We start from the raw sequence: 23562 nt of genomic DNA on the forward strand, positions 1-23562 counted from the left end.
TCCTGTAGCATTTGTGCCATCAGGGTTTTTTTCCTTGATCTGTTGAATAAATATAGTTATTTCTGCATTTTCATAACGTATATCAGTTAAGTCTGGCCTGGGTAAAACACATGGTTATTTCTGACATGCAATCATGAGGCTTTCCATCTGTGGGGTAGGTAGCAGTGTGGATGGATTAAGTGTAGCACATCTCTCGACAACAAGGTGTGGCTGTGAAAGAAGAACTGTTATGTAGGAGAGATGTCTGGTAAAGATATTTTGTTAAGTAACCATATCACAGCCACTGCATGAGGTACCTTAAGTGTTAATGGGTGAAATAACACCATTATTGTTGATGCCTGCACTGCCAATGGCTTCTGGCCATTGATTCAAAAGTACGATCTCGTCCCTTTTTCCCCCTTTCAGTGGACACTGGCCCCTAATTACCGCAATTCAGCAGGGGGTCTTTCATTAGGAGTACTGGACTCCCCCGTGCACGGTTTCAGCTCCGACCCTGGACAGCGGAAAAAACGTTGAGATCTGGTTTGAGGACCCAATTGTTGAGAAAAGTCTCTCAATGAGACTCAGAGTTGCTGGAGTCAGTTAATGCAAAGGTTTAATCTTGCAGCAAGTTCAAGAATGTGTGTGTGTATGGGTGTATGGGTGCGAACGTGTGTGAGTTTGTGTGTGTGAGAGTTTAAAGAACCTGTTATCCACAGGCAGGTCTTAACTAGTATGGCACAGGTCCAGCCTGTCTCATCTTTTTTGGAAGGTCCAGCGCTCGGCCGTAACCCTTCTGTCTGTTTGGACTCTCACATACATTCGGTTAATCATAGAAAAACGAGAACAAAACTTTTTAGCCCCTTAAATTCATAAAACAGACATGGTGCAGTTATTTCCATTCTAGAAAATAAGAGTAATCACCACCATTCCTATAAATTCTGGATATTCTAACAATCTGAATCTTTTTTAAATGTTCGATGAAGCCCTTTGCTGTTCTGTTTAGAGACTCAGCTGATCATAAACCAAGTTTTGCTCTTGAACCAAGCTTCTAAACTCTTCACCTTTTTCATTTCTCAGTTAGTATTCACTTTAAAACTGATTAAAAGAAAAATTAAATGAATGCCTATCAACAAATGTGGGATCTAAACTCTACTAGTGCTTCCTCTAAAATAATTTCCTTTCTCAATTCAGAAATGTGTGTGTGTAAGTCACAACACCCGTGACACCAAAACGGCTTTCTTTTCTCTCTTTTCTCTACACTCTGCACTGTGAGCACACACACCAAATCAGAAAGGCTTTTTTCTCTCTTTTTTACATTATGGACTGTGGGGACACAAAACCGCTCTCTCTTTTTTTTTTTTTGATTGTGTGCCAGGGTGTTGTCTCACGTATTAGATTATGCTTAAGATACGAATGGGTTTATCAGTCACATCAGAATCCATACATACTGATCCTCCTGTAATAAAATGGTCGGATCTTATCAAACACACTTTGTTTCTTGTGACAAGTCAGCGAAACAGCGTATACACGTCAAGACACTGATTCAAGTTTGCCACAAGAACTCATAAGTTTGGCATTATTGCTCTGCCGTCAGCAATCATACACCCATTTTATTTTCATGAGACATGTGCAGGCACCTGTTCATCTACTGTTCTATCACTATGAATTAGTTTATCTATTATCAATAAGGATACTTCTACAACTACTATCAAAGTATGTCCGGACTTCTTATGTTGTCAGTTGCTATATATGAATAAGTGGGTTGCTACTGAAAAGCATTAAGCATGTCACACAGCCCAAACATATAACATTTCAGGACACACCACACAGTTAACAACCACAGTGAAGCGTGTCAAAGCCCAAACATGTAACATTCAACAGGACACTTACACAACACATTCAAATCAAACAGTCAGACAACATACAAGAACCTATACCCCAGCCGGCATTGCTCCCTGCCTATTTTCCTACAACTCACTATGTGTGCGCACACCTTTATTCACAAACTCTTCAACTTATACTCTTTTACCGAAGCTGCTACAGCTCGATTGGCCAAATACCCTTAGATCCTATTTCGGTGAATTTGACATCTGCCTTGCATGTAACAGATTAGCGGTTTAGCAGTTTTAATTTAGTTTGAGTGAAGGAATTCATTTTATAGCAAAATCCGAAATCGTGAAGAACTCATGGAAGTAAGCTTATTCTCGGATTCCTGAATCTTTAGATTTGCTCTTTCTTTTACTGCAAAGTACAACGTTGAGCAGCACTAATGAGTTGTTTCTATTTTTGGCAGGCTTTACCTTTGCGGATGAAGCCCTTTCTGTCTGTGCAAAAGAAATCTTGTTACTGTGCAGAGTGACTTCTCTGAGTAGAGTCGCCTTACTTGTTGCGACTGTGCCGATGTTCGAAGCTGGAGTGCAAAGTTGTTGCTTGAATGGTGCTCGCTGGAGCGTGCGGTAGTGTAAAGTTATTCCATTTAAAAGGGCTGAAGAGTGCTCAGTGCAGCGGGTGGGCGGAGGTGCAAAGTGACACTATGGCCATAAAAAGAACACCGCTACAAGTGCGCATTGTGCCAGGAAGGGCCCTCGGACGTGAACCAGTGGACAGTTATCGCTTCTCGGCCTTTTGGCTAAGATCAAGTGTAGTATCTGTTCTTATCAGTTTAATGTCTGATGTGTCCTCTGTGCGAGGACTACATATTAAATGGATTTTTATCAATAGGAGTTGAAAAAGGAGCTTGCTCCGTTCACTCCAAGCATCGACCCGGTACTGCAGTGCCGCTGGGAACGGTGCGCTCTCCTCTGCTCTTGTAAAAAAGCAAACAGCGGTGCAGGATGGAAGTTTCAGGGAGCCCAAGATGAAACTTTCTTTTAGTCTGCTGAGAAAAGAGAGTGAATGCGAAGTAGACTTTAACACGGCTCTGGGAGCAAGCCGAGTGCGGGCTAACCAGGAAAATTGCTTGAAAGAAACGCGACACCGAATGAGCGGTCAGAACAAAGCCTCAATACGGTGTTCCTGTGGTGTTTTTATAAAATGCGGTGAAAAAAAAGGTGTGAATGCCCCATAGAAAACTAAAAGGTGGAGCGGCTGCAAGAAGGTGTGAATGTCCGACTATATTTGGTGAAAAGCAGGTGAAGAAAGGTCTGAATGCCCAACCTTACATCATCAAAAGCGAGATCAGAGGTTTTTGGCTGCAAGAAGGCCATAGTTTGCCAAAAGCGGGTAAGGTGCGAATGACCGACTAAATATCAACAAAAGTGGGGGCGGAGGTCTTCGGATGCAAGTGGGTGTGAATATCCCACCATACAAGTATGGTGGAGAGGAAGCTGTGAATGTCCGACCATGGTTTGTAAAACGCGGGTAAGACAAGGTGCGAATGCCCGACAATGTATGATCAAAAGAGGGAGCGGAGGTGTTCGGCTGCAAGGTCTGAATTTCCACCCATAATTACTGAAAAATGCGTAAGAAAAGGTGTGAATGCCCAACTATACATCATCAAAAGCAGAAGTGGATGTGTTCGGCCACAAGAAGGTTTGAATGTCCGACCATAGTTTGTAAAAGGCGGGTAAGAAAAGGTTTGAATGCCCGAACATACACAATCAAAAGAGGGAGCGGAGGTGTTTCGCTGCAAGAAGGTGTGAATGTCCGAGCATAGTTTGTAAAAAGTGGGTAAGAAAAGGTTCGAATGCCAAAACATACACCATCAAAAGAGGGAGCGGAGGTGTTCCGCTGTAAAAGGTGTGAAAGTCCGACCATGGTTTGTAAAAAGCGGGTAAGAAAAGGTTCGAATGCAAAAATATACACCATCAAAAGCGTAAGCCGAGGTGTTCGGCTGCAAGTAGGTGTGAATGTCAGATCATAATTTGCAAAAAGCTGATGAGAAAGGTGTGAATGACCGACAATAATTGCTGAAAAATGTGTTAGAAAAGGTAAGAATGCCGGACCATTCATCATCAAAAGCGGGAGAAGAGGTGTTCGGCTGCAAGAAGCTGTGAATGTCCGGCCATAATTACTCAAAAACGGGTAAGAAATTGCAAGACCATAAATGATCAAAACAGGGAGCAGAGGTGTTCCGCTGTAAGAAGGTGTGAATGTCTGACCATAATTGGTAAAAAGCGGGTAAGAAAAGGTTAAAATACCCGACTGTACACAATCAAAAGCGGGAGCGGAGTTGTTTGGCTACTAAAAGGTGTGAAAGTCCAACCATGGTTTGTAAAAAGCGGGTAAGAAAAGGTGCGAATGCCCGACAATGTATGATCAAAAGAGGGAGCGGAGGTTTTCGGCTGCAAGAAGGTCTGAATGTCCAACCATAATTTGTAAAAACCGGGGAAGAAAAGGCTCGAAAGCCCGACTATACACCATCAAAAGCGGGAGCAGAGGTGTTCAGCTGCAAGAAGGTCTCAATGTCCATCAATAATTGCTAAAAAACATGAAAGAAAATTTTCGAATATCAAACCGCACATGATCATATGCGGGAGAGGAGGTGTTCAGCTGCAAGAAGGTGTGAATGTCCACCCATAATTCCTGAAAAATGGGTAAAAAAAAGGTGCGAATGCCCAACCATACATCATCAAAAGCAGGTGTGAATGTCAGATCATAATTTGCAAAAACCTGATGAGAAATGGTGAGAATGCCCGACTATACACCATCAAATGTGGGAGCGGAGGTGTTCGGCTGTGAGTAGGTGTGAATGTCCGACCATACTTGCTGAAAAATATGACAAAGCAGTTTTAACTTAGTTCTAGTGAAGGAATTCATTTTATATCAAAATCCGAAATTGTGTAGAACTCGTGGAAATAAGTTTATTCTCGGATTCCTAAAGGTTTATTGTTTTTTTTGGTATACTGCAAAGTAATACTTTCTATTTTGTTGAAACCAATTCAGACATGGATAAATATCAAGGACAACGCAGTTTTAACTTGGTTTGAGTGAAGGAATTCATTTTATATCAAAATCCGAAATTGTGTAGAACTCGTCAATCGACGCATATTCTCGGATTCCTGAAAAGGTTTAGAGTTGTTCTTTCCTATCCTGCAAAGTACTACGTTCTTTTTTTTGTTTAAAGCTATTTAGACATGGATAAATATGAAGGACAAAGCAGTTCCTTCTGTGGGTACAGTAGCTCCCGGAATATGGTGACTGCAGGCCCTGAGCCTGGTGGACATAAGGCCCTCCTGCCCTGTGTTGGGTCCCAGGTTGCGGGGATGCCTATTGCAGCCAGTCTCTGGCTGCCCTCTCCGGGGTGGGAGGGACCAGGCGGATGAATTAATTATTCTGCTAGTTTATATATTTTAAACATAAACAATAAACATTTATAAAACTTCCCTTGGCAAGGCAAATCTGTTTGGCATAAAAGGTATTCAGACTACAATTCTGCTGCCATAATGCACAACTCTGGATTTTGATATAAAATGAATTCCTTCACTCAAACCAAGTTAAAACTGCTTTGTCCTTCATATTTATCCATGTCATAATAGCTTTAAACAAAAAAAGAACGTTGTACTTTGCAGGATAGGAAAGAACAACTCTAAACCTTTTCAGGAATCCGAGAATAAGCGTCGATTGACGAGTTCTACACAATTTCGGATTTTGATATAAAATTAATTCCTTCACTCAAACCAAGTTAAAACTGCTTTGTCCTTCATATTTATCCATGTCTGAATAGGTTTCAACAAAAAAGAAAGTATTACTTTGCAGTATACCAAAGAACAACACTAAACCTTTAGGAATCCGAGAATAAGCTTCTTGTCACCAGTTCTACACAATTTCGGATTTTGATATAAAATGAATTCCTTCACTCAAACCAAGTTAAAACTGCTTTGTCCTTCATATTTACCCATGTCTAAATAGCTTTAAACAAAAAAGAACGTAGTACTTTGCAGGATAGGAAAGAACAACACTAATTTTTTTCAGGGATCCGAGAATAAGCTTCTTTTCACGAGTTCTACACAATTCCGGATTTTGATATAAAATGAATTCCTTCACTCAAACCAAGTTAAAACTGCTTTGTCCTTAATATTTATCCATGTCTGAATAGGTTTCAACAAAAAAGAAAGTATTACTTTGCAGTATACCAAAGAACAAAACTAAACCTTTAGTAATCCGAGAATAAGCTTCTTTTCACCAGTTCTACACAATTTCGGATTTTGATATAAAATGAATTCCTTCACTCAAACCAAGTTAAAACTGCTTTGTCCTTCATATTTATCCATGTCTGAATCGGTTTCAACAAAATAGAAAGTATTACTTTGCAGTATACCAAAGAACAACACTAAACCTTTAGGAATCAGGGAATAAACTTATTTCCACGAGTTCTACACAATTTCGGATTTTGATATAAAATGAATTCCTTCACTCAAACCAAGTGAAAACCGCTTTGTCATATTTTTCAGCAAGTATGGTCGGACATTCACACCTACTCACAGCCGAACACCTCCGCTCCCGCATTTGATGGTGTATAGTCGGGCATTCTCACCATTTCTCATCAGGTTTTTGCAAATTATGATCTGACATTCACACCTGCTTTTGATGTTGTATGGTTGGGCATTCGCACCTTTTTTTTACCCATTTTTCAGGAATTATGGGTGGACATTCACACCATCTTGCAGCTGAACACCTCCGCTCCCGCATATGATCATGTGCGGTTTGATATTCGAAAATTTTCTTTCATGTTTTCTAGCAATTATTGATGGACATTGAGACCTTCTTGCAGCTGAACCCCTCTGCTCCCGCTTTTGATGGTGTATAGTCGGGCTTTCGAGCCTTTTCTTCCCCGGTTTTTACAAATTATGGTCGGACTTTCACACCTTCTTTTAGCCGAACACATCCCTTCCCGCTATTGATTGTGTACAGTCGGCCATTTTAACCTTTTCTTAACCGCTTTTTACCAACTATGGTCGGACTTTCACACCTTCTTTTAGCCGAACAACTCCGCTCCTGCTATTGATTGTGTAGAGTCGGGTATTTCAACCTTTTCTTACCCGCTTTTTACCAACTATGGTCGGACATTCACACCTTCTTACAGTGGAACACCTCCGCTCCCTCTTTTGATGGTGTATGTTCTGGCATTCGAACCTTTTCTTACCCACTTTTTACAAACTATGCTCGGACATTCACACCTTCTTGCAGCGAAACACCTCCGCTCCCTCTTTTGATTGTGTATGTTCGGGCATTCGAACCTTTTCTTACCCGCCTTTTACAAACTATGGTCGGACATTCAAACCTTCTTGTGGCCGAACACATCCACTTCTGCTTTTGATGATGTATAGTTGGGCATTCACACCTTTTCTTACCCATTTTTCAGTAATTATTGGTGGACATTCAGACCTTCTTGCAGCTGAACACCTCCGCTCCCGCTTTTGATGGTGTATAGTCGGGCTTTCGAGGCTTTTCTTCAACGGTGTTTACAAATTATGGTTGGAAATTCAGACCTTGCAGCCGAACAACTCCGCTCCCTCTTTTGATCATACATTGTCGGGCATTCGCACCTTGTCTTACCCGCGTTTTACAAACCATGGTCGGACTTTCACACCTTCTTGTAGCCGAACAACTCCGCTCCCGCTATTGATTGTGTACAGTCGGGTTTTTTAACCTTTTCTTACCCGCTTTTTACCAACTATGGTCGGACATTCGCAGCATCTTACAGCGGAACACCTCCGCTCCGTCTTTTGATGGTGTATGTTCGGGCATTCGAACTTTTTCTTACCCACTTTTTACAAACTATGGTCGGACATTCAAACCTTCTTGTAGCAGAACACATCCACTTCTTCTTTTGATGATGTATGGTTGGGCATTCGCACCTTTTCTTACCCATTTTTCAGGAATTATGGGTGGACATTCACACCTACTTGCAGTCGAACAGCTCTGCTCCCACTTTTGATTATGTTTGGTTGGATGTTCGAACCTTTTCTTAACTGCTTTTTACAAACTTTGGTCGGACGTTCACACCTTCTTGCAGCCGAACACCTCCGCTTCCGCTTTTGATGGTATATATTCGGATATTCGAACCTTTTCTTACCCGCTTTTTACCAACTATGGTCGGACATTCACACCGTCTTTTAGTGTAACACCTCCGCTCCCTCTTTTGATGGTGTATGTTCGGGCATTCGCACCTTTTCTTACCCGCTTTTTACAAACTATGGTCGGACATTCAAACCTTCTTGTAGCCGAAAACCTCCACTCCCTCTTTTGATCATACTTTGTCGGGCATTCGCACCTTTTCTTACCCGCTTTTTACAAACTATGCTCGGATATTCAAACCTTCTTGTAGCCAAACACATCCACTCCTGCTTTTGTTGATGTATGGTTGGGCATTCGAACCTACTTGTTGCCCGCTTTTCATTAATTATGGGTGGACATTCACACCTTGTCGCAGCCAAACACCTCCGCTCCCTGTTTTGATCATGTATGGTTGGACATTCGCACCTTTTCTCACCCGCTTTTTTCAAACTATGGTCGGCCATTCACAGCTTCCTCTCCACCATACTTGTATGGTGGGATATTCACACCCACTTGCATCCGAAGATCTCCGCCCCCACTTTTGTTGATATTTAGTCGGTCATTCAAACCTTACCCGTTTTCTTGCCGCCAAACACCTCTGATCTCGCTTTTGATGATGTAAGATTGGGCATTCAGACCTTGCTTTTCCTGCTTTTCACCAACTATAGATGGACATTCACACCTTCTTGCAGCCGAACACTTCCACTCCACCTTTTAGGTTTCTATCACACCTTTTTTTTCACCGCATTTTATAGATTATGGTTGGAAATTCTCAACCACTCATCCGAAGACCTCTCCTCCCGCTTTTTTTAATATATTTGAACTTTAATCAGACATTCACACCTACTTGCAGCCGAACACCACCTCTCTAGCTTTTGATGATGTATGGTCCGGCATTCTTACCGTTTCTAACACATTTTTCAGCAATTATGATAGGACATTCACACCTTCTTGCAGCTGAACACCTCCTCTCCCACTTATGATCATGTGCGGATTGATTTTCGAAAATTTTCTTTCATGTTTTCTAGCAATTAATAATGGACATTTAGACCTTCTTGCAGCTGAACACCTCCGCTCCCGCTTTTGATCATACATTGTCAGGCATTCGCACCTTGTCTTACCCGCTTTTTGCAAACTTTAGTCGAACATTCATTTTTGCAGCCGAATTTGGGCATTCGAACCTTTTCATACCCACTTTTTACCAACTATGGTCGGACATTCACACCGTCTTACAGCGGAACACCTCCGCTCCCTCTTTTGATGGTGTATGTTCGGGCATTCGAACCTTTTCTTACCCGCTTTTTACAAACTATGCTCGGACATTCAAACCTTCTTGTAGCCGAACACATCCACTCCTGCTTTTGATGATGTATGGTGTGGCATTCGAACCTACTTGTTGCCCGCTTTTCATTAATTATGGGTGGACATTCACACCTTGTCGCAGCCAAACACCTCCGCTCCCTGTTTTGATCATGTATCGTTGGACATTCGCACCTTTTCTCACCAGCTTTTTGCAAACTATGGTCGGCCATTCACAGCTTCCTCTCCACCATACTTGTATGGTGGGATATTCACACCCACTTTCATCCGAAGACCTCCGCCCCCACTTTTGTTGATATTTAGTGGGTCATTCGCACCTTACCCGCTTTTGGCAAACTATGGCCTTCTTGCAGCCAAAAACCTCTGATCTCGCTTTTGATGATGTAAGGTTGGGCATTCAGACCTTGCTTCACCTGCTTTTCACCAAATATAGTCGGACATTCACACCTTCTTGCAGCCGAACACTTCCGCTCCACCTTTTAGTTTTCTATGGGGCATTCACACCTTTTTTTTTCACCGCATTTTATAAAAACACCACAGGAACACCGTATTGAGGCTTTGTTCTGACCGCTCATTCAGTGTCGCGTTTCTTTCAAGCAATTCTCCTGGTTAGCCCGCACTCGGCTCGCTCCCAGAGCCGTGTTAAAGTCTACTTCGCATTCACTCTCTTTTCTCAGCAGACTAAAAGAAAGTTTCATCTTGGGCTCCCTGAAACTTCCATCCTGCACCGCTGTTTGCTTTTTCAGAAGAGCAGAGGAGAGCGCACCGTTCCCAGCGGCACTGCAGTACCGGGTCGATGCTTGGAGTGAACGGAGCAAGCTCCTTTTTCAACTCCTATTGATACACATCCATTTGATATGTAGTCCTTGCATAGACATATCACATATTAAACTGATAAGTACAGATACTACACTTGATCTTAGCCAAAAGGCCGAGAAGCGATATCTGTCCACTGGTTCACGTCCGAGGGCCCTTCCTGGCACAATGCGCACTTGTAGCGGTGTTCTTTTTATGGCCATAGTGTACCTTTGCACCTCCGCTGCACTGAGCACTCTTCAACCCTTTTAAATGGTATAACTTTACACTACCGCACGCTCCAGCGAGCACCATTCAAGCAACAACTTTGCACTCCAGCTTTGAACATCGGCACAGTCGCAACAAGTAAGGCGACTCTACTCAGAGAAGTCACTCTGCACAGTAACAAGATTTCTTTTGCACAGACAGAAAGGGCTTCACCCCCAAAGGTAAAGCCTGCCAAAAATAGAAACAATTCATTAGTGCTGCTCTCAACAGAAGTCTTTAGTAAAAGGCGAAGGACTTGTACGTTATGAAGAGAAACCAGAGTACGATTATCCATCACTGCGGGAGAAGGGCATCAGGCTAGTGTACATAGCCACCTTCCCCATGGTGAGCTTTGCTTGGTTGAGACGCTTGCTCCCCCCCCTTGCTCCTCGGCTGACCAAGTAGGAACAATCGGGCCCTATTCGATGGCTGCCTTGTCTTTTACTCTGTGCAAAAGACAAGGCAGCCACAAACAACACGGGAACACCGTATTGAGGCTTTGTTCTGACCGCTCATTCGGTGTCGCATTTCTTTCAAGCAATTCTCCCGGTTAGCCCGCACACGGCTCGCTCCCAGAGCCGTGTTAAAGTCTACTTCGCATTCACTCTCTTTTCTCAGCAGATTAAAAGAAAGTTTCATCTTGGGCTCCCTGAAACTTCTATCCTGCACCGCTGTTTGCTTTTTCACAAGAGCAGAGGAGAGCGCACCGATCCCAGCGGCACTGCAGTACCGGGTCGATGCTTGGAGTGAACGGAGCAAGCTCCTTTTTCAACTCCTATTGATAAAAATCCATTTAATATGTAGTCCTCGCATAGAGGACATATCAGACATTAAACTGATAAGAACAGATACTACAGTTGATCTTAGCCAAAAGGCCGAGAAGCGATAACTGTCCACTGGTTCACGTCCGAGGGCCCTTCCTGGCACAATTTGCATCTGCTTGTGCACATGGAAATATTTCAGACCAGTTTGTAAAAACCTCTGTTGTCACTGAGCAGAATCGTTTCCCTTAACATTAATTTAGTTCAATGAAATCTACAAAATAATGAAATAATGAAATCCAAACAAATATGTTGAAAAAGATACACTGGCTTAGGGAATTATCTTCGTTTTGGTCTTAGATTGCCCTGTGGAATGTATTTTGCACATATTTGACCTGCTAGACAAAACTTTATTCATTTATTTATTCTAAAAAAAAAATTTCAATAATTAGTAAAACCATATGCTGTAAAAACCTTGTTCATTATTGCTTCCATCCCTCCTGTTGAGACATGACATGGTCCGTGGCTCAATACTGCAGTATATTTAAACAAATTCTTTGGCAGTATGGTTTTCCTTCCGGTCATTCATACGAGTCTATTGTAGATGGCAATTGAATAACATCTAATAATGCTAAAATATTTGTAGTTTATACATTTAGCTGTGGATGTCAACATACCTGTTTTTCCAATGCTGTGTTAACACATGTACAGTTGAGAAGGCATACTGACTGTCAGTGTAAACGTTAACAACCTTTTTGTTATTTAATTTACAAGCTTCAGTTAAAGCAACCAATTCGACTGCTTGAACAGAGTAATTTTTTGGTAGTGGTTGTTTTAAGAAAACTTCAGTTTCTGTTAGTACTGCAAATCCTGTAGCATTTGTGCCATCAGGGTTTTTTGCTTGACCTGTTGAATAAATATAGTTATTTCTGCATTTTCATAACGTATATCAGTTAAGTCTGGCCTGGGTAAAACACTGATGGTTATTTCTGACATGCAATCATGAGGCTTTCCATCTGTGGGGTAGGTAGCAGTGTGGATGGATTAAGTGTAGCACATCTCTCGACAACAAGGTGTGGCTGTGAAAGAAGAACTGTTATGTAGGTGAGATGTCTGGTAAAGATATTTTGTTAAGTAACCATATCACAGCCACTGCATGAGGTACCTTAAGTGTTAATGGGTGAAATAACACCATTATTGTTGATGCCTGCACTGCCAATGGCTTCTGGCCATTGATTCAAAAGTACGATCTCGTCCCTTTTTCCCCCTTTCAGTGGACACTGGCCCCTAATTACCGCAATTCAGCAGGGGGTCTTTCATTAGGAGTACTGGACTCCCCCGTGCACGGTTTCAGCTCCGACCCTGGACAGCGGAAAAAACGTTGAGATCTGGTTTGAGGACCCAATTGTTGAGAAAAGTCTCTCAATGAGACTCAGAGTTGCTGGAGACAGTTAATGCAAAGGTTTAATCTTGCAGCAAGTTCAAGAATGTGTGTGTATGGGTGTATGTGTGCGAACGTGTGTGAGTTTGTGTGTGTGAGAGTTTAAAGAACCTGTTATCCACAGGCAGGCCTTAACTAGTATGGCACGGGTCCAGCCTGTCTCATCTTTTTTGGAAGGTCCAGCGCTCGGCCGTAACCCTTCTGTCTGTTTGGACTCTCACATACATTCGGTTAATCAAAAAAAACGAGAACAAAACTTTTTAGCCCCTTAAATTCATAAAACAGACATGGTGCAGTTATTTCCATTCTAGAAAATAAGAGTAATCACCACCATTCCTATAAATTCTGGATATTCTAACAATCTGAATCTTTTTTAAATGTTCGATGAAGCCCTTTGCTGTTCTGTTTAGAGACTCAGCTGATCATAAACCAAGTTTTGCTCTTGAACCAAGCTTCTAAACTCTTCACCTTTTTCATTTCTCAGTTAGTATTCACTTTAAAACTGATTAAAAGAAAAATTAAATGAATGCCTATCAACAAATGTGGGATCTAAACTCTAGTGCTTCCTCTAAAATAATTTCCTTTCTCAATTCAGAAATGTGTGTGTGTAAGTCACAACACCCGTGACACCAAAACGGCTTTCTTTTCTCTCTTTTCTCTACACTCTGCACTGTGAGCACACACAACAAATCAGAAAGGCTTTTTTCTCTCTTTTCTACATTATGGACTGTGGGGACACAAAACCGCTCTCTCTTTTTTTTTTTTTTTTGATTGTGTGCCAGGGCGTTGTCTCACATATTAGATTATGCTTAAGATACGAATGGGTTTATCAGTCACATCAGAATCCATACATACTGATCCTCCCGTAATAAAATGGTCGGATCTTATCAAACACACTTTGTTTCTTGTGACAAGTCAGCGAAACAGCGTATACACGTCAAGGCACTGAATGAAGTTTGCCACAAGAACTCATAAGTTTGGCAGTATTGCTCTGCCGTCAGCAATCATACACCCATTTTATTTTCATGAGACATGTGCAGGCACCTGTTCATCTACTGTTCTATCACTATGAATTAGTTTATCTATTATCAATAAGGATACTTCTACAACTACTATCAAAGTATGTCCGGACTTCTTATGTTGTCAGTTGCTATATATGAATAAGTGGGTTGCTACTGAAAAGCATTAAGCATGTCACACAGCCAAAACATATAGCATTTCAGGACACACCACACAGTTAACAACCACAGTGAAGCGTGTCAAAGCCCAAACATGTAACATTCAACAGGACACTTACACAACACATTCAAATCAAACAGTCAGACAACATACAAGAACCTATACCCCAGCCAGCATTGCTCCCTGCCTATTTTCCTACAACTCGCTATGTGTGCGCACACCTTTATTCACAAACTCTTCAACTTATACTCTTTTACCGAAGCTGCTACAGCTCGATTGGCCAAATATTAGATCCTATTTCGGTGAATTTGACATCTGCCTTGCATGTAACAGATTAGCGGTTTAGCAGTTTTAATTTAGTTTGAGTGAAGGAATTCATTTTATAGCAAAATCCGAAATCGTGAAGAACTCATGGAAGTAAGCTTATTCTCAGATTCCTGAATCTTTAGATTTGCTCTTTCTTTTACTGCAAAGTACAACGTTGAGCAGCACTAATGAGTTGTTTCTATTTTTGGCAGGCTTTACCTTTGCGGATGAAGCCCTTTCTGTCTGTGCAAAAGAAATCTTGTTACTGTGCAGAGTGACTTCTCTGAGTAGAGTCGCCTTACTTGTTGCGACTGTGCCGATGTTCGAAGCTGGAGTGCAAAGTTGTTGCTTGAATGGTGCTCGCTGGAGCGTGCGGTAGTGTAAAGTTATACCATTTAAAAGGGCTGAAGAGTGCTCAGTGCAGCGGGTGGGCGGAGGTGCAAAGTGACACTATTGCCATAAAAAGAACACCGCTACAAGTGCGCATTGTGCCAGGAAGGGCCCTCGGACGTGAACCAGTGGACAGTTATCGCTTCTCGGCCTTTTGGCTAAGATCAAGTGTAGTATCTGTTCTTATCACTTTAATGTCTGATGTGTCCTCTATGCGAGGACTACATATTAAATGGATTTGTATCAATAGGAGTTGAAAAAGGAGCTTGCTCCGTTCACTCCAAGCATCGACCCGGTACTGTAGTGCCGCTGGGAACGGTGCGCTCTCCTCTGCTCTTGTGAAAAAGCAAACAGCGGATGCAGGATGGAAGTTTCAGGGAGCCCAAGATGAAACTTTCTTTTAGTCTGCTGAGAAAAGAGAGTGAATGTGAAGTAGACTTTAACACGGCTCTGGGAGCGAGCCGAGTGCGGGCTAACCAGGAGAATTGCTTGAAAGAAACGCGACACCGAATGAGCGGTCAGAACAAAGCCTCAATACGGTGTTCCTGTGGTGTTTTTATAAAATGCGGTGAAAAAAAAGGTGTGAATGCCCCATAGAAAACTAAAAGGTGGAGCGGAAGTGTTCGGCTGCAAGGTGTGAATGTCCGACTATATTTGGTGAAAAGCAAGTGAAGAAAGGTCTGAATGCCCAACCTTACATCATCAAAAGCGAGATCAGAGGTTTTTGGTTGCAAGAAGGCCATAGTTTGCCAAAAGTGGGTAAGGTGCGAATGACCGACTAAATATCAACAAAAGTGGGGGCGGAGGTCTTCGGATGCAAGTGGGTGTGAATATCCCACCATAGAAGTATGGTGGAGAGGAAGCTGTGAATGGCCGACCATAGTTTGCAAAAAGCGGGTGAGAAAAGGTGCGAATGTCCAACCATACATGATCAAAACAAGGAGCGGAGGTGTTTGGCTGCGACAAGGTGTGAATGTCCACCCATAATTAATGAAAAGCGGGCAACAAGTAGGTTCGAATGCCCAACCATACATCATCAAAAGCAGGAGTGGATGTGTTCGGCTACAAGAAGGTTTGAATGTCCGAGCATAGTTTGTAAAAAGCGGGTAAGAAAAGGTTCGAATGCCTGAACATACAGCATCAAAAGCAGGACTGGATGTGTTCGGCTACAAGAAGGTTTGAATGTCCGACCATAGTTGGTAAAAAGTGGGTATGAAAAGGTTCGAATGCCCAAATTCGGCTGAAAAAAACTGTGTTCGGCTGCAAAAAGGTGTGAATGTTTGACTAAAGTTTGTAAAAAGCGGGTTAGACAAGGTTCGAATGCCTGACAATGTATGATCAAAAGCGGGAGCGGAGGTGTTCAGCTGCAAGAAGGTCTAAATGTCCATCATTAATTGCTAGAAAACATGAAAGAAAATTTTCGAAAATCAATCCGCACATGATCATAAGTGTTAGAGGAGGTGTTCAGCTGCAAGAAGGTGTGAATGTCCTACCATAATTGCTGAAAAATGTGTTAGAAACGGTAAGAATGCCGGACCATACATCATCAAAAGCTAGAGAGGTGGTGTTCGGCTGCAAGTAGGTGTGAATGTCTGACTAAAGTTCAAATATATTAACAAAAGCGGGAGGAGAGGTCTTCTGATGAGTGGTTGAGAATTTCCAACCATAATCTATAAAATGCGGTGAAAAAAAAGGTGTGATAGAAACCTAAAAGGTGGAGCGGAAGTGTTCTGCTGCAAGAAGGTGAGAATGTCCATCTATAGTTGGTGAAAAGCAGGAAAAGCAAGGTCTGAATGCCCAATCTTACATCATCAAAAGCGAGATCAGAGGTGTTTGGCTGCAAGAAAACGGGTAAGGTGTGAATGACCGACTAAATATCAACAAAAGTGGGGGCGGAGGTCTTCGGATGCAAGTGGGTGTGAATATCCCACCATACAAGTATGGTGGAGAGGAAGCTTTGAATGTCCGACCATGGTTTGTAAAACGCGGGTAAGACAAGGTGCGAATGCCCGACAATGTATGATCAAAAGAGGGAGCGGAGGTGTTCGGCTGCAAGGTCTGAATTTCCAACCATAATTTGTAAACACCGTTGAAGAAAAGCCTCGAAAGCCCGACTATACACCATCAAAAGCGGGAGCAGAGGTGTTCAGCTGCAAGAAGGTCTGAATGTCCGCCAATAATTACTGAAAAATGGGTAAGAAAAGGTGTGAATGCCCAACTATATATCATCAAAAGCAGAAGTGGATGTGTTCGGCCACAAGAAGGTTTGAATGTCCGACCATAGTTTGTAAAAGTCGGGTAAGAAAAGGTTCGAATGCCCGAACATACACAATCAAAAGAGGGAGCGGAGGTGTTTCGCTGCAAGAAGGTGTGAATGTCCGAGCATAGTTTGTAAAAAGTGGGTAAGAAAAGGTTCGAATGCCAAAATATACACCATCAAAAACGGAAGCCGAGGTGTTCGGCTGCAAGTAGGTGTGAATGTCAGATCATAATTTGCAAAAAGCTGATGAGAAAGGTGTGAATGACCGACAATAATTGCTGAAAAATGTGTTAGAAAAGGTAAGAATGCCGGACTATTCATCATCAAAAGCGGAGAAGAGGTGTTCGGCTGCAAGAAGCTGTGAATGTCCAGCCATAATTACTCAAAAACGGGTAAGAAAAGGTAGTATTGCCAGACCATAAATGATCAAAACAGGGAGCGGAGGTGTTCCGCTGTGAGAAGGTGTGAATGTCCGACCATAATTGGTAAAAAGCGGGTAAGAAAAGGTTAAAATACCCAACTGTACACAATCAATAGTGGGAGCGGAGTTGTTTGGCTACTAAAAGGTGTGAAAGTCCGACCATACATCATCAAAAGCAGGACTGGATGTGTTCGGCTACAAGGTTTGAATGTCCGAGCATAGTTTGTAAAAAGCGGGTAAGAAAAGGTTCGAATGCCCGAACATACACCATCAAAAGAGGGAGCGGAGGTGTTCCGCCATAAGAAGGTGTGAATATCCGACCATAGTTGGTAAAAAGCGGGTAAGAAAAGGTTAAAATGGCCGACTGTACACAATCAATAGCGGGAAGGGATGTGTTCGGCTACAAGAAGGTGTAAAAGTCCGACCATGTTTTGTAAAAAGTGGTTAAGAAAAGGTGCGAATGCCCGACAATGTATGATCAAAAGAGGGAGCGGAGGTTTTCGGCTGCAAGAAGGTCTGAATGTCCAACCATAATTTGTAAAAACCGGGGAAGAAAAGGCTTGGAAGCCCGACTATACACCATCAAAAGCGGGAGCAGAGGGGTTCAGTTGCAAGAAGGTCTCAATGTCCATCAATAATTGCTAAAAAACATGAAAGAAAATTTTCGAATATCAAACCGCACATGATCATATGCGGGAGAGGAGGTGTTCAGCTGCAAGAAGGTGTGAATGTCCACCCATAATTCCTGAAAAATGGGTAAAAAAAAGGTGCGAATGCCCAACCATGCATCATCAAAAGCAGGTGTGAATGTCAGATCATAATTTGCAAAAACCTGATGAGAAATGGTGAGAATGCCCGACTATACACCATCAAATGCGGGAGCGGAGGTGTTCGGCTGTGAGTAGGTGTGAATGTCCGACCAAAAATATGACAAAGCAGTTTTCACTTGGTTCTAGTGAAGGAATTCATTTTATATCAAAATCCGAAATTGTGTAGAACTCGTGGAAATAAGTTTATTCTCGGATTCCTAAAGGTTTAGTGTTGTTCTTTGGTATACTGCAAAGTAATACTTTCTATTTTGTTGAAACCGATTCAGACATGGATAAATATCTAGGACAAAGCAGTTTTAACTTGGTTTGAGTGAAGGAATTCATTTTATATCAAAATCCGAAATTGTGTAGAACTCGTCAATCGACGCTTATTCTCGGATTCATTCATGTCGATTCATTAGTCGAACACATTCGCTCCCGCTATTGATTGTGCACAGTCGGGTATTTTAACCTTTTCTTACCCACTTTCTACCAACTACGGTCGGACATTCACACCTTCTTATGGCGGAACACCTCCGCTCCCTCTTTTGATGGTGTATGTTCGGGCATTCGAACCTTTTTCTTACCCGTTTTTGAGTAATTATGGCTGGACATTCACAGCTTCTTGCAGCCGAACACCTCTTCTCCCGCTTTTGATGATGAATGGTCCGGCATTCTTACCTTTTCTAACACATTTTTCAGCAATTATTGTCGGTCATTCACACCTTTCTCATCAGCTTTTTGCAAATTATGATCTGACATTCACACCTACTTGCAGCCGAAACACCTCGGCTTCCGCTTTTGATGGTGTATATTTTGGCATTCGAACCTTTTCTTACCCGCTTTTTACAAACCATGGTCGGACTTTCACACCTTCTTTTAGCCGAACAACTCCGCTCCCGCTATTGATTGTGTACAGTCGGGTATTTCAACCTTTTCTTACCCGCTTTTTACCAACTATGCTCGGACATTCACACCTTCTTACAGCGGAACACCTCCGCTCCCTCTTTTGATGGTGTATGTTCGGGCATTCAAACTTTTTCTTACCCACTTTTTACAAACTATGGTTGGACATTCAAACCTTCTTGTAGCAGAACACATCCACTTCTTCTTTTGATGATGTATGGTTGGGCATTCGCACCTTTTCTTACCCATTTTTCAGGAATTATGGGTGGACATTCACACCTACTTGCAGTCGAACAGCTCTGCTGCCACTTTTGATTATGTTTGGTTGGATATTCGAACCTTTTCTTAACTGCTTTTTACAAACTTTGGTCGGACGTTCACACCTTCTTGCAGCCGAACACCTCCGCTTCCGCTTTTGATGGTATATATTCGGGCATTCGAACCTTTTCTTACCCGCTTTTTACAAACCATGGTCGGACTTTCACATCTTCTTACAGCGGAACACCTCCGCTCCCTCTTTTGATGGTGTATGTTCGGGCATTCAAACTTTTTCTTACCCACTTTTTACAAACTATGGTTGGACATTCAAACCTTCTTGTAGCAGAACACATCCACTTCTTCTTTTGATGATGTATGGTTGGGCATTCGCACCTTTTCTTACCCATTTTTCAGGAATTATGGGTGGACATTCACACCTACTTGCAGTCGAACAGCTCTGCTGCCACTTTTGATTATGTTTGGTTGGATATTCGAACCTTTTCTTAACTGCTTTTTACAAACTTTGGTCGGACGTTCACACCTTCTTGCAGCCGAACACCTCCGCTTCCGCTTTTGATGGTATATATTCGGGCATTCGAACCTTTTCTTACCAGCTTTTTACAAACCATGGTCGGACTTTCACATCTTCTTGTAGCCGAACAACTCCGCTCCCACTATTGATTGTGTACAGTCGGGTATTTTAACCTTTTCTTACCCGCTTTTTACCAACTATGGTCGGACATTCAAACCTTCTTGCAGCCGAACACCTCCGCTCCCTCTTTTGATCATACATTGTCGGCCATTAGCACCTTTTCTTACCCGCTTTTTACAAACCATAGTCGGACTTTCACATCTTTTAGTAGCCGAACAACTCCGCTCCCGCTATTGATTGTGTACAGTCGGGTATTTTAACCTTTTCTTACCCGCTTTTTACCAACTATGGTCGGACATTCACACCGTCTTACAGCGGAACATCTCCGCTCCCGCTTTTGATGGTGTATAGTCAGGCATTTGAACCTTTTCTTACCCGCTTTTTACAAACTATGGTCGGACATTCAAACCTTCTTGTAGCCGAAAACCTCTGCTCCCTCTTTTGATGATGTATGCTTGGGCATTCAAACCTACTTTTTGCCCGCTTTTCATTAATTTTGGGTGGACATTCACACCTTGTCACAGCCAAACACCTCCGCTCCCTGTTTTGATCATGTATGGTTGGACATTCGCACCTTGTCTCACCCGCTTTTTGCAAACTATTGTCGGCTGTTCACAGCTTCCTCTCCACCATACTTGTATGGAGGGATGTTCACACCCAGTTGCATCCGAAGACCTCCGCCCCCACTTTTGTTGATATTTAGTTGGTCATTCGCAGCTTACCCGCTTTTGGCAAACTATGGCCTTCTTGCAGCCAAACACCTCTGATCTCGCTTTTGATAATGTAAGGTTGGGCATTCAGACCTTGCTTCACCTGCTTTTCACCAAATATAGTCGGACATTCACACCTTCTTGCAGCCGAACACTTCCGCTCCACCTTTTAGTGTTCTATCACACCTTTTTTTCACCGAATTTTATAGATTATGGTTGGAAATTCTCAACCACTCTCATCCGAAGACCTCTCCTCCCGCTTTTGTTAATATATTTGAACTTTAGTCGGACATTCACACCTTCTTGCAGCTGAACCACCTCCGCTCCCTGTTTTGATCATGTATGGTCTGGCAATACTACCTTTTCTTACCCGTTTGTGAGTAATTATGGCTGGACATTCACACCTACTTGCAGCCGAACACCACCTCTCTCGCTTTTGATGATGTATGGACCGGCATTCTTACCTTTTCTAACACATTTTTCAGAAATTACGGTCGGAGATTCACACCTACTCACAGCCGAACAACTCCGCTCCCGCATTTGATGGTGTGCAGTCGGACATTCTCACCCTTTCTCATCAGCTTTTTGCAAATTATGATCTGACATTCACACCTACTTGCAGTCGAAAAGCTATGCTCCCGCTTTTGATTATGTTTGGTTGGATATTCAAACCTTTTCTTAACTGCTTTTTACAAACTTTGGTTGGACGTTCACACCTTCTTGTAGCCGAACACATCCACTCCTGCTTTTGATGATGTATGGTTGGGCATTCGCACCTTTTTTTTACCCATTTGTCAGGAATAATGGGTGGACATTCACACCTTCTTGCAGCTGAACACCTCCTCTCCCACTTATGATCATGTGCGGTTTGATTTTCGAAAATTTTCTTTCATGTTTTCTAGCAATTATTGATGGACATTTAGACCTTCTTGCAGCTGAACACCTCCGCTCCTGCTTTTGATCATACCTTGTCAGGCATTCGCACCATGTCTTACCCGCTTTTTACAAACTTTAGTCGAACATTTACACCTTTTTGCAGCCGAACACCACCTCTCTTGCTTTTGATGATGTATGGTCCGGCATTCTTTCCTTTTCTAACACATTTTTCAGCAATTATGGTCGGACATTCACACCTACTCAGAGCCGAACACCTCCGCTCCCGCATTTGATGGTGTATAGTCGGGCATTCTCACACTTTCTCATGAGCTTTTTGCAAATTATGATCTGACATTCACACCTGCTTTTGATAATGTATGGTTGGGCATTCACACCTTTTTTTACCCATTTTTCAGGAATTATGGGTGGACATTCACACCTTCTTGCAGCTGAACACCTCCTCTCCTTCTTATGATCATGTGCGGATGATATTCGAAAATTTTCTTTCATGTTTTAAAGCAATTATTGATGGACATTCAGACCTTCTTGCAGCTGAACCACTCTGCTCCCGCTTTTGATGGTGTATAGTCGGGCTTTCGAGCCTTTCCTTCCCGGTTTTAACAAATTATGGTTGGACATTCAGACCTTCTTGCAGCCGAACACCTCCGCTCCCTCTTTTGATCATACATTGTCGGGCATTAGCACCTTTTCTTACCCGCTTTTTACAAACCATAGTCGGACTTTCACATCTTTTAGTAGCCGAACAACTCCGCTCCCGCTATTGATTGTGTACAGTCGGGTATTTTAACATTTTCTTACCCGCTTTTTACCAACTATGGTCGGACATTCACACCTTCTTACAGCGGAACACCTCCGCTCCCTCTTTTGATGGTGTATGTTCGGGCAGTCAAACCTTTTCTTACCTGCTTTTTACAAACTATGGTCAGACATTCAACCCTTCTTGGAGCCGAACACATCCACTCCTGCTTTTGATTATGTATAGTTGGGCATTCGCACCTTTTCTTACCCATTTTTCAGTAATTATGGGTGTACATTCACACCTTCTTGCAGCCGAACACCTCCGCTCCCTCTTTTGATCACACATTTTCGGGCATTCGCACCTTTTCTTACCCGCTTTTTACAAACCATGGTCGGACTTTCACACCTTTTAGTAGCCGAACAACTCCGCACCCGCTACTGATTGTGTACAGTCCGGGTATTTTAACCTTTTCTTACCCGTTTTTTACCAACTATGGTCGGACATTCACACCTTCTTACAGCGGAACACCTCCGCTCCCTCCTTTGATGGTGTATGTTCGGGCATTCGAACCTTTTCTTACCCGCTTTTTACAAACTATGGTCAGACGTTCAAACCTTCTTGTAGCCGAACATATCCACTCCTGCTTTTGATGATGTATGGTTGGGCATTCAAACCTACTTGTTGCCCGCTTTTCATTAATTATGGGTGGACATTCACACCTTGTCTCAGCCAAACACCTCCGCTCCCTGTTTTGATCATGTATGGTTTGACATTCGCACCTTTGCTTACCCTCTTTTTATACTGATTGCTCAAGATTAAGTTGTTCTTTCTCAAACTACAAAATTTTTTTAATTTTTGAAACTTGATTTGAAGTGGATAAATAAGGAAGACAAACAGTTTTAAGTCAGGCTGATAGCAATTAATTTTATAGCAAAATCTGTATTTCGTCATTTGTCGAGAGAGGCTTATTGCTGAAGAAGTTCTTTCTCATTCTACAAAGTACAACGTTGTTTATCATTGAAACTTGATTAGACATGAATAAATATGAAGGACAAAGCAGTCTTAACTTGGTTTGAGTTAAGCAATTCGTTTTATAGGAGAATCCGAATTCGTGCATAACTCGTAAAATAGAGCTTATTTTCGGATTCCTGAAGAATGAGTCTGGTTCTTTCTCATAATACAAAGTTTGTTGTTTATTGTTGAAACTTCATCAGACCGTTAGATATAGTCGGACTCACCTCGACGCACGGCTTGGGATCTGGAACCAGTACTCTTGAGAGGGGTTGGACTCTCTTCCACTCTGGAGTTGCCCGTGGTGAGAGGCGCAGAGCAGGTGTGGGCATACTTATTGCCCCCCGGCTGTGTGCCAGTACATTGGGGTTTACCCCAGTGAACGAGAGGGTAGCCTCCCTCCGCCTTTGGGTGGGGGGACGAGTCCTGACTGTTGTTTGTGCCTATGCGCCAAACAGCA

General features: G+C 42.5%; 5 non-coding genes across 5 annotated transcripts; 2 read left to right on the top strand and 3 right to left on the bottom strand.

The window, feature by feature from the left end:
• The first annotated feature begins 2591 nt into the window (after positions 1-2591).
• LOC140306054 (U2 spliceosomal RNA) lies at positions 2592-2782 on the top strand. Its single transcript, XR_011915418.1, has one exon. It is a non-coding gene; the product is annotated as a U2 spliceosomal RNA (small nuclear RNA).
• A 7273-nt stretch (positions 2783-10055) lies between these two features.
• Positions 10056-10243, bottom strand: LOC140306216 (U2 spliceosomal RNA). The gene has a single exon (XR_011915565.1). It is a non-coding gene; the product is annotated as a U2 spliceosomal RNA (small nuclear RNA).
• A 290-nt stretch (positions 10244-10533) lies between these two features.
• Positions 10534-10647, bottom strand: LOC140306380 (U5 spliceosomal RNA). Its single transcript, XR_011915694.1, has one exon. It is a non-coding gene; the product is annotated as a U5 spliceosomal RNA (small nuclear RNA).
• A 411-nt stretch (positions 10648-11058) lies between these two features.
• On the bottom strand, positions 11059-11249 carry LOC140306050 (U2 spliceosomal RNA). Its single transcript, XR_011915414.1, has one exon. It is a non-coding gene; the product is annotated as a U2 spliceosomal RNA (small nuclear RNA).
• Positions 11250-14577: 3328 nt separating this feature from the next.
• Positions 14578-14768, top strand: LOC140306113 (U2 spliceosomal RNA). Its single transcript, XR_011915472.1, has one exon. It is a non-coding gene; the product is annotated as a U2 spliceosomal RNA (small nuclear RNA).
• Positions 14769-23562: the final 8794 nt, after the last annotated feature.

Source organism: Leuresthes tenuis, unplaced genomic scaffold, assembly GCF_036924035.1.
Source record: "Leuresthes tenuis unplaced genomic scaffold, fLeuTen1.0.hap1 SCAF_4, whole genome shotgun sequence".
NCBI classification, from domain to species: Eukaryota; Metazoa; Chordata; class Actinopteri; order Atheriniformes; family Atherinopsidae; genus Leuresthes; species Leuresthes tenuis.